Consider the following 12258-nt stretch of genomic DNA (forward strand, 5'->3'; position numbering starts at 1 on the left):
GAAAATGTGTGGGGCTGTAGGGATGCTTGTCATGCCTTTATTCAGGGGTGGGTGAGCCACCCATGTTGCAAGCTGTGTGTCATGCTGCATGATTCTGTTCCCTTGTGTGGCACTTTGCAGGGAGTCCCTACCTTCTATACTATATGCTATAGTATATAGTACTATATACAAACAAAGCTGGCAGAGAGCCAAAACAGGTTGTATCACACAGTGAGATTTTTCTCACGTGAACCCACTCAAGGCTATGGTAGTATTTACCAGGCCAAGTCTCAAGGCTATGAGAACACTACTTATCTTAGTTGCCTTGACATCTGGGTAAAGAAGCCAGACTGCCTTCATTTACACTACAATCCACCCTTTCTGAGTTCCTCACCACACAATCTACATGAGGATATCTTCCATAAAGGACCCTTGATGAAGGGGGCAGAGCCCTGCACTCATAAACCAAGACTACAGCAACAAGCAACCAATAAGGCAACCCCTAGGTACACCAGCCAGTCCAATTTCCAGGCAGGTACTGCCACCAATGTGAGCCACACAACCAGAGGGCCCCTGTGGGAACTGCACCCTACACACCATTCCGCCCCTCCCAGCAATGACCAAAAGCATATCTCTGACACAGACCCACAGGAGTTCAGTCCACTTGGGCTTGTCCTTAAGGCTTTTAACACAGAGGGGGCTGGCCCAAGCCAACCCCACAATCCCAGCCTTGAGCCAACCCGGAGCCATCCCACCTAAGTCTTGCCACAAAGCCTGTCCTCACAATGGTCTATGCATAACCATCCATTTATCTGTATGCCATTTAAAGATTCACAATGTTAGCCCATGGTACACCGCCCAACTATCTGTGCAAATAACCAGGGATGGTACTTCATTGGCTGCCACAAGCCACAACAACCACAGTTCTGCTCACTGGCTACTCGGACCTATTCTAGTATTAAACTAGACTGTGTCTGCTTAACTGCCACCACCCTTCATGGGGATGGCAACTAAATGGGGGAATGCTCAGTATAACCCCACAAAAAGTCCTAACAGGCCCCCACATGGGGTCCAGGATACACTTAGGAATGGGAGACATCTAAACAGTATACTCGTGGGGGGGCGGGGGGGCAGTCGCCCTTCGAGTCCCCACCCATCACCTGCAGACAGGGTTCTCAGCCTTTCTGTCTTTTCTTATTTTCAAAGGATATTTTCTCCCTCTTCTCAGGAGGTTGGCACAGTCATATGGTCCTCTAGAGGCACAGGACAGGCCTTTTGGGTCACAACCCCAGTTTTATTCCTGTCACCTTTAGCGACCTTCTTTCTCTGGGGCCACAGGACCCATTGCTCAGCTTGCAACCACACGGAGTAGCTCTTTAACTGCAAAATAGAGGGAACTTAAGACATTGTCCCTACACTTTGCTGCTTCATTCCCTTGGGCCAATCTGCCACTGCCTCAGCCTGTGGTTCTGGCCTCCCCAGTCTGCTCCGCCACTGCTGTCTTCTTCTGGTACCTCACTGATGGGTGCTGGGCTCTCCTGCGTCTGTGGTGGCAGCACCACGCCCCCATAGCTCCACAGCTGGGAGCTTGCCACCGCCTGCAACTCTCTGGGCCCTTCTTCTAAAGCAGGGATTCCCCCACAGGAGAATGCAGAATGAACCAGGCGCAGGCTCCGCTAGGGGGAGCAGCAGGGAATAGTGTGCATAATATTATCTACGCCTAAATCCCAAAGGCAGAGAAGTCACACCACTAAAGGCTTCCTGGCCCGCCTACATTTTTGTGACTCAGGCCACAACCATGGGCTCCACCCATCAGACTGCCTGCTCTGCAGTTACAGGCCCTCCCTATCCGCTTGTTTTCTGGGAACCATCTCCAGTCTACTTTCTCGCAGCTTCCTGGGTTGCGCTGCCAGCTCTAACAATTCCCACAGTGGCCCCACTTCCTGGAACGCTGCAGCAAAGCTAGAGTCCATACACGTGGCCTTGACCGGCAGTCACAGCTGCACTGGCTATTCTCCCGCAGGACCTCCACCTCTTCTCATCAGCGTGCTCGGAGCAGAGCTTTCCAGGTCCAGGCTACAGTCCTCCGTCCCAGTAGTTCTCAGTAGCTGTGTTCCACATCTGCGTGGGGTGGGGGAGGGAAGGAGAACCCTGGGCTGCCAATATTCAAATTCCCCCCAGGTGTCACAGGCTGCTGCCCTCAGGAAACTCAATTCCTTTTCTCACCACACTTTCCCCTGAATTCCTCACTACCATCGGGGAGGCAGATTGCCACAGCTCCACTGCTTGGAGACTTTTCCCCAGGGTGCACATTTGAGCCTTCCAGGCTTTCCTTCCGTGTTGATGTTGGTGTAACTTCGCTGCATTGGGAAGTGCAATCTTTTCTTCAGTTTTCAGGGCTTCCGCTTCCTCTCAGGGCTCTCGGAACTTCACTGCATCTGGGAGTGCAGTCTCTGTCACAGCTCACAAAGCTGAAAGAAACACCAAGTCCATGTCCCCTGCTTCCACATGGGCACTGGGCTTTACTGGGGTCTTCCCCACCCACCCACAAGGTTTTCTATGTCCAGGTGCGCCATTAACATGGGGCCAGTCCTGGGATGGGAGGTCAAGCTGCCAACAGCAACAAATCCTGGCGACTATGCCAATTGTGTTGCCACTGTTCAAGGCCAGATAGGTTCAGGAGATTCAGGCAGATGGAAGAAAATGTGTGGAACTGTGGGATTACTTGACATGCCTTTTTCAAAGGTAGTTGAGCCACTCACACTGCAAGCTGTGTGTCACACTGCATGTCTCTGTCCCCAAGCATGCCACTCATCAGGGAGTCCTTACCCCCTTAAATACTAGATACAAACAAAGCTGGCTGAAAGCCAAAACAGGTTGTATCACATAGTGAGACTGAGCATGCAAGCCCACTCAAGGTTATGGGAGTACTTATCAGGCCCAGTCTCAAGGATATGAAAACACTACTTATCTTAGTTGCCCAGACACCTGGGTGAGGAAGCCAGACTGACTCTATTTACCATACATTTGTAAATTTAAAAACAAATTGCTAAATTTCTACTAGTCAAAGAAGAATTCATAGTAAGAATTTTAAAATAAAATTGTATAATAAAAATTCTTCATATGAAACCATGTGGAATATATATAATTTGGTACTTTTAAAAACTATTTAAATATGATTGACATATAAAAATCTGTACATAATTAATGTATACAACTCAATGAATTTGGAGACCTGTTAAACCAGGGGTGCCAAACACATTTTCACCAGGGGCCACATCAGCCTCACAGTTGCCTTCAAAGGGCTGAATGTAATTTTAGGACTGTATAAATGTAACTACTCCTTAACAGTTAAGCAAGAGCTTGGCTGACACTGGGTAGAAACAAGGTGCTGAGCTGGATAAAACAAGGTGGAGAGCTGGATTCAGGCCACGGGCCTTGTGTTTGCCACCTATGTTAAACCATCACCATAATCAAGACCATAAATATTCCATCACCTCCAAAAATTTCTTCCCACTCCTTTTTAAATTTTTTTTTTGGTAAGAGCACTTAACATACGATCTACCTTCTTAGCAAGTTTTAAAATAATCAGTGCAGTATTGTTAACTACAGTTAATTTTTTAAATAACAGAAAGCATGTTCCTGGGGTTTAGTAGATACTATCTCACTGATAAGAAATTTAGCCTTAAAGAGAAGAAACAACTGCTGAACAAAAAATGCTGAACACTCAGTGCAGTGTGGGCAGGTGTACTCATAAATTGCCCATCATGAAATCGGCCATGCATTGAAAGGGTCTTCAAAAAATTCACTGAAGCCGAATATAGCCTCTCACAACAACACCAGCTGGCACACGAATACAGATATGTTCCTAGAACACTCACCTAGTGGGGTAAGCCTGACTATAAGGGGTCCGCCCTCCAGAAGATAATTCTGGACTTTGGGGGGTCCCCCTTTGTAACTATTAAATTAAAGAGATAGCATTTGGACTGCAGCAATGAAGCTTTAGAATCCATATTTTTGTTCCATTTTAAAATCATTTATTTTTCAATTATACTTGACATATATTATTATATTAGTTTCAGGTGTACACCACAGTAATTAACATTGCAAACCACCAAACCATATTATACGAAATGTTAAAGGATCTTTTGTAAGAGGAAGAAAAAAAGATAAAAAATACGAACCATAAAATGGCAATAAATACATACCTATCAACAATTGAACTAAAAAAATAAATGAATAAGCAGAATAGAAATGGACTCATAGATACAAAGAACATTTCGACAGTTGCCAGATGTGAGCAAGGTTGAGGGGGATGGATGAAGAATTTGAAGGGATTAAGAAGTACAAATTGGTTCTTATAGGATACATACCTTTATCAAGTATATCATGCTGTTCTCTCTTTTTCTTCCCTCCTTCTTTCTTTATTCTCTGAAAGAGATTCACATGGAAACTACCTTATGCACCTGTCTACCAACATTTTTACTTACAGCAGAAAGTGTTGGGGACACAAGATGGGGGTACTGAGATTAGGAGGCACAGAACTATACCAGAGGTTGTCATAAGTCAAGAACTAGAATTGATCAACTTTTGTTGTTGTTCTATTTGAAAACTAAAGGAAAACAATGTCTTTAAAAGTGTTAAATATGTCAGTCAATGGAACATTCTATTTTAGAGCATATAGAGATTAAAGGAGCCTTCTTTTAAATAGATAATACCATGTTACAAATGAAATGGTTTAGGACCAAGTGTTCATACACAAGCCACCAGATTTCTACTTCTTCACACATATTAAGTTCACAACATTTTCACATAGCTACAAATCAATATTCCAAAGAGAGAAAAGTGAAGACTATTTCACAACTTTAAACTATGTAAGTTGCAACTCCTCTGTTAAGCTATTGCTAAAATAATAATGATCATACAACCATTTCCACTCAAATTATAGCAATGATGTTTTAATTAATAGTGCCAAAGTAAGCAAAGTGTCCAGGTAGCAAGTTGAGATAATGAAAAAATATTTTCACTAGTGCTTAGAAATGATTATACACCATATATTTTCATTGAAATTTTTCTAATGTTCATTGGCTAGGCATACAGCTAATACTGGCTTATATCAGAAAAGGTATGTCAGACAATATGTTATCCTTCTGTTTAATGCAGTAAATAAAAAAACTAAATGTTTGTTGTTCAAAGTTTTATATCTTGATCAGAAGTGATAACATGTATATTCTCATATTAAGCACAACTCCCAAGTATAAAATTCATGGTGTTAAGATACCCGTTATATCTACATCTGCACTTTCATTTATTCATTGTTCTGTAAATGAAACCTTCTTTTTACTTAATCATGTATCTTACATATTTCATTTCCCATGTTGTTACATATTTATAATTACAATTTAATGCCTACTTTCTATACTGTAATTTACTCATTCAACTGTTTTTGGACATGTATCTGGATTCCAATTATTCGTTATCATAGATAATGCTGTAACAAATAACGTCTTAGGCTCATTTCCCAAAAGTAAAATAATTGGTCAAAACTTTCTGGCTCTTGATCTATATTGCCAAATTGCTTTACATGTTATACTAGTTTACATGGTCATTAACAAAGGTAGCGTGCACTGATTTAATCACAGGCTTGCCTGATTTGACTAGGCTCACTTTTTTCTCATTTAATGGGTGCAAAATGGCACCTCAGTACTGTCTCAAATTGCATTGCTTTACTGACTAGTAAGGATGAACATTTTTCCTTATGTTCTCACTCTTTTTTTCTTTTTATTTTACTGGCTGTTCATTCCCTTTACTCATTAGCATCTTAATTTTATTCTTATGAATTTGAATCCTCTTTTTGTTAACTATTGTTATAAATTCTTAATCTGCCCTACCTGATACCAGTATATAGCTTTCTCTTTATTTTCTTTTCATGGTCTGTTGAATAAATGTTTCACATTTTATATAATTGAATCTGTCAATCTTACCTTTTAAGCTTTTATTACTTTAAATTGTGGAAAGTTATTATCTATCAAAAGATCTTATTCTATTTTCTGCTAGCTTTTCATGGCATCATATAATATGCAATGTTTCATTCTTCTGGAGTTTATTTGAATTTTATATAAATTATGTTTTTAATAGGTATTTTAAATCAAATTCTTTCTTCCAAAGACACAATCTAGTTATCCTAACACTAATTAGTTTTTAAAGATTTTATTTATTTGTTTTTAGAGAGGGAAGGGAGGGAGAAACAGAGATAGAGAGAGAGAAACATCAATGTGTGGTTGCTGGGGGCCATGGCCTGCAACCCAGATATGTGCCCTGACTGGGAATCGAACCTGCGACACTTTGGTTCGCAGCCCATGCTCAATCCACTGAGCTATGCCAGCCAGGGATCGAACACTAATTATTAAATAATACTTCATTGGTATGTTGTTTTGGTAGCTTGACTTTATTATATATTTAAACTTCCTATATAATTAGGTTAATTTTTAGAATGACATGTATTTTATTAAAAATATTAATATAATTAACACAGTCCAATATCTTCTAGAGTAGATTACCCCATTGCTCTAGTATTTTCTGTTTTTTAAATCTCACTTGCTTATTTTTAAAATTAATTTCAAGAAGAATATTATTGTGTTTTAGGACAAATTTTGTTGGAATTTTATTGGTATTTTATGACTACATAAATAAACTTAAGACAGAGTCACAAAGTTTTATAGATGATCCTTTTAGATTTTTCTAACATTCATTTAAGCTTTCAACAAATAAGAACATATTAGTTTCTTCTATTACAATACTTTTCCATGTGTTTAATTTTTCAAGTCTCACTACATTGGTCAGAATTCTAAAAAACATTAATAAATAATGCCCATCTAGAGAAAAGTGACTTGAAAATATCACAGTAAGTTTTTGAAACTTTTGGTGGATATATTTGTGCAGTACAGGTAGATGCAGTAGGATAAAGTATCTGAATAACACCATCATTAATATAACTCAATTAATCATTGAATTAATGTTTGAATTAATGCTTCTTATGAATACTTCTTATGAATGGTTATTTTTGAATTAATGTTCCTTATGAATGGTCATTTATATAGAGAATAACCTGGCTTGCTAAAATACACATTTCAGGTCATTTTAAGCAGTGGCATTGTATTTTCTTTAATGGCAATATTTTCCAGTGGGCTTGTCTCTTGGGTTTGTACAGCAAATAAGCAATATTAAGTATATCACTATTCTTCTTTGAAAATAATTCCTCTTTACCACATTAAGGACATTTCTTACATTCTTAATGTATTTTTATTTTTATTGGCAGGAAGTGTTAAATTTTATCTGGTGCTTTTAGCATCTATTATGATTACATATGGTTTTTCCTATTTAAACAAATAATGTGGTTTAATAATAGGTTCCTCTATTATTAATAGTTAGCACTGATTATATAGCTAACTAATAATAACAGTTATCATTGATTATGTGTTCCCTCTTTAGGTATTTTACATACATTATCTCTTTTAATTCTCACCAAAAAAAACCCCTGTTAATTAGATACTGTATTAGTTTCCTAGGACTGACATAACAAATTACCACAAACTAGGCAGCTTAACATGAGAAAAACTTATTCTCTTAAACTTCAGGAGCCTAGAAGTCCAAAATCAATATATTGAAAAGGCTGTATCCCCTTTTAAGTTTCTAAGAGATCATTTTTCCTTGAGTCTTTCACTCTTTGGTGTCTGCAGAGAGTCCTTTTTGTTCTTGGCTTGCAGATGCATGATCTCAATCTCTGTGTCCATCTTCACATTGCCTTCCTCCCTTGTGTCTCAGTGTTTTTTCCTTTTCTATCTGTAACAGGGACACTGTCATTGGATGTAGGATCCCTCCCTAAATCCAGGATGATCTAAACTTAAGATTCATAATCACATCTACAAAGTCCCCATTTCCAGATAAGGTCACTTTCACAGATACTGGGGGTTAAGACTTAAACATATCTTTTAGAGGTGACTAATCAACCCACCAAAGTTACCCTCTGTCCCCTGCAACAAATCCATGTTCATCCCACAAGCAAAATATATTCTCTCCATCCCAACATCCCTAAAGTCTCAACCCATTACAGCATCAACTCTAAGTCTAAACTCTCATTTAAATAACATCAGCTCAGAAAGTTCCAAATCTCATCTTCTAAATCATCTAAATCAGGGATGAGAGATACTGTGCATATGGTCCATCCTGGAGAAAAATGTCTCTCCATCTGTGAAGCTGTGAACCTAGAAAACAAGTTACCTACTTCCAAAATACAATGGTGAGACAGGCATAGGATAGATATCCCCATTCCAAAAGAGAGAAAATGGGAAAAATAAAGGGGCCGTTTGTCACAGGCAAATTTGAAACCTAGCAAGGTAAACTACATGAGGTTTCAATGTTTGACAATAATTTTATGTGGCTCTGTGTCTGCCCTCTAAACCTCCAGTGACTTCACCTCTAAGCCTGTGATGAATCTACTCTCTGGACCAGCAGCAGCTCCATTTTTGGCCCTTGCTTCCAGGCCCACAGGCTAGCTCAGTTGGCTTCTGCATCTGGGATGGCGGTTTGGTTGGCCTCTGCCTCTTCTCTTGCACCTGCCTCTCTGGCCTCTGCTTCTGCATCTGTGACTGCCCTCAAAGTGATTCTTCCTTTTTCTTTTTACTTGTTTGGAATAATGTTGCTATGAACATTCTAGTGTGTCTTTCAGTGAAAGTAATCAAGTGTAACTACTGTATTGAAACACCATTGATTTTTTAGTGTTGAACTTGTATTCTGCTACCTTGCTAAACTTTCTAATCATTTCTAGGAGTTTTTTATAGAGTATTTGGGATATTCTACATGGACAATCACATTGTCTGAAAATAAGGACAGTTTTAGTTCTTCCTTTCCGATATGTGATGCCTTTTATTCATATATTTGCCTTATTGCACTAAGAGTTCTAGTACAATGTGGAATAATAGGAGGGGTGAGAGTGAACATCTTTGTCGTATTTCAATCTTAGGAGAAAAAAATCAATATTTCACTATTAACTATGAATTTAACTATAGGGTATTTTTAGATACACTTTATCAAGTTGAGGAAGGTCCTTTCTACTCCTAAGTTGCTATGAGTCTTTACAATGAAAGAATACTGTATATTGTCAAATACTTTTTTTCTCTCTATGTTTTTATTTTGAAGGCTGATTATATGCTGAATTACATTGATTTATTTCTGAATTTTGAAGCCAACTTGCATTTCCTGGATAAAACCCACTTGATCAAAACCCACTTGTTATAATATGATCATGTCATACATATATATAATTATTTTTACATAATCCTCAATTAGATTTGCTATTATTTCATTGAGTATTTTTGCATCTATCTTCATGGGTGATGTTGGTCTGCAGGGTTTTTTCAGTCTAGTTTTTGCTATCACATTAATGCTGAAATCACAAAATTACATGGAAATTATTCTCACCTCTTCTATTTTCTTGTATAGGAAAAAGCTTGTACAGAAGTGGTGTTTTTCTTTAAGTGTTTAGTAGAATTCACACAGAAAATTATATGAGCCTAGATATCTCTATTTTTGATGGTTTTTAACTGCTAATTAAATTACTTTAATTCTAATAAAACAATTTAGACTACCCACTTCACACTAGATGACTTTTGTTTGTAGTTGTATTAGTTTTCTTGTTACTTCTGTAACTAATACCACAAACTTAGTAACTTAAAAAAACACAAATCTGTTTCCTTACAGTTCTGGAGGTCAGAATGTGTAAATGAATCTCACTGCGTTCAAATCAAGGTGTTGGCAGGGCTGTGCTCCTTCAAGAGACTCCAGGGCAGGTGTCCCCAAACTCCAGACCAGGGACCTACTGTTGGGAACCAGGCCACAGAGCAGGAGGTGAGCTTGAATGTAATGTGCTTGAATCATCCCAAAATCATCTGCCCGCCCATGGTCCATGGAAAAATTCTCTTCCACAAAACAGGTCCCTGGTGCCAAAAAAGTTGGGAATTGCTGCTCTAGGGGATTATTCATATCCTTGCCTTTTTCTGCTTCTGAGCTGCATGCTTTGTAGTACTTAGCTCAGAACACCTACCACAATCTTCAAGGCCAGAATTAAAACTTCAGATCTCTCTGCCTCTGTCTTGACATCGCCTTCTCTCTTATAAGAGACCCTGTGATTACGTTTGGCTTAACTGGATAACTCAGGATAATCTCCCTATATTAAGATTCTTAATTGACTTTACATTTAAAAAATCTCATTTTGCCATATAAGGTAACATTCACAGGTTCCTGCAATTATGATGTACTAATATTTTGGGAGGTGCATTTTAAATCCAACCATAATGGTTTTCTAGGTTTAGAACTTTTCATCTAAGTTGTTGAATTTACATGTATAGATTTGTTTCTAGAATTCCCTTAATATCCTTTTAATGTCTGCAGATCTGTTATTATATCCCCAATTTCATTTTGGGTATTGGTTATTTTTTTACAACTAAAATAAGGTTATTTATTTTTTCATTTTATTGTTTATTATATATTTTTTCATTTTATTGTTTATGCTACTACAATTGTCCCACTTTTTCCCCTTTCACACCCCTCTACATGGCCTGCTCCCCACTTCCATAATCAGTCCCTTCACTGTTGTCCATGTCCATGGGTCCTTCATGTATGTTCTTTGACTAATCTCTTCATCGTCTTTCAGTTAGTCCCCAACACACCCCCACCTTATAGTCATCAATTTGTTCAATATTCGTATGCCTCTGGTTCTATTTTGTTCATTAGTGTATTTTGTTCATTAGGTTCCACTTATAGGAGAGATCATATGGTATTTGTCTTTTACCAGCTGGCTTATTTCACTTAGCATAATTGTCTCCTTTTCCATTCATGCTGTTGCAAAAGGTAGGAATTCCCTCTTTTTTCTGTTGCATAGTATTCCACTGTGTAAATGCACCACAGTATTTTTATCCACTCATCTACTTATGGGCATTAGGCTGTTTCCAAATCTTGGCTATTGTAAATAGCACTGCTATGAACAGGTGGGTGCATAAATTCTTTTGAATTGGTGTTTTAGCCTTCTTTGGGTATATTCCTAGCAGTGGAATCCCTGGGTCAACAGGCAATTCCATTTTTAGCTTTTTCAGGAAATTCCATACTGTTTTCCACAGTGGCTGCACCAGTCTGCATTCCCACCAACAGTGCACTAGGGTTCCCTTTTCTTCACATCCTTGCCAGCACTTGTTTGTTGACTTATTAATGATAGTCATTTTGGCAGGCATAATGTCATATCTCATTGTGGTTTTAATTTGCATCTCTGATGGCTAGTGATGCTCAGCACCCTCTCATATGTCTCTGGGCTCTCGGTATGTCCTCCTTGGAGAAGTGTCTATTGAGGTCTAGTGTCCATTTTTAATTGGATTATTTGTCTTCCTGGTGTTGAGTCATATAAGTTCTGCATATATTTTGGAGACTAAACCCTTGTCCAATATATTGTTGGCAAATATGTTCTCCCATACATTCAGTTCCTTTTTCATTTTGATGATGGCTTCTTTAGCCATCATCAAAGATTTTTAATTTAATGTAGTCCCATTTGTTTATTTTTTCCTTTATTTCCCTTGCCCTTGGAGATATATCAGCAAAAATATTGCTACATGAGATATCTGAAATTTTACTACCTGTGTTTTCCTCTAGAATTTTATGGTATCATGACTTATATTTAAGACTTTTATCAATTTTGAGTTTAGTCTGGTGTACAGTGTAATTTGGTGGTCTAGTTTCATGTTTTTTGCATGTACCATTACAGTTCTCCCAACACCATTTATTGAAGAAACTCTCTTTACTCCACTGTATGCTCTTGCCCCCTTTGTCAAATATTAATTGACCATAAAGGCATAGGAATATTTCTGGGCTCTCTATTCTGTTCCAGTGATTTATGTGTCTGTTCCTATGCCAGTACCAGACTGTTTTGATTACAGTGGCCTTGTAGTATAATTTGATATCAGGTATTATGATCCGTCCAACTTTGTTCTTCTTTCTCAAGATTGCTGAGGCTATTCAGGGTCTCTTTTTTTTATTCCATATAAATTTTTGGAATATTTGTTTTAGATCTATGAAATATGCCATTGGTATCTTAATTGGAATTGTGTTGAATCTACAGATTGCTTTGGATAATATGAACATTTCAATGATGTTAATTCTTCCTATCCAGGAAGACAGTATATGCTTCCACTTACTTGTCTCTTCCTCAATTTCTTTCTTCAGTATCCTATAGGT

The sequence above is a fragment of the Phyllostomus hastatus genome, unplaced genomic scaffold, assembly GCF_019186645.2.
Source record: "Phyllostomus hastatus isolate PE091 unplaced genomic scaffold, TTU_PhHast_1.1 phas_contig_90, whole genome shotgun sequence".
Lineage (NCBI taxonomy): Eukaryota > Metazoa > Chordata > Mammalia > Chiroptera > Phyllostomidae > Phyllostomus > Phyllostomus hastatus.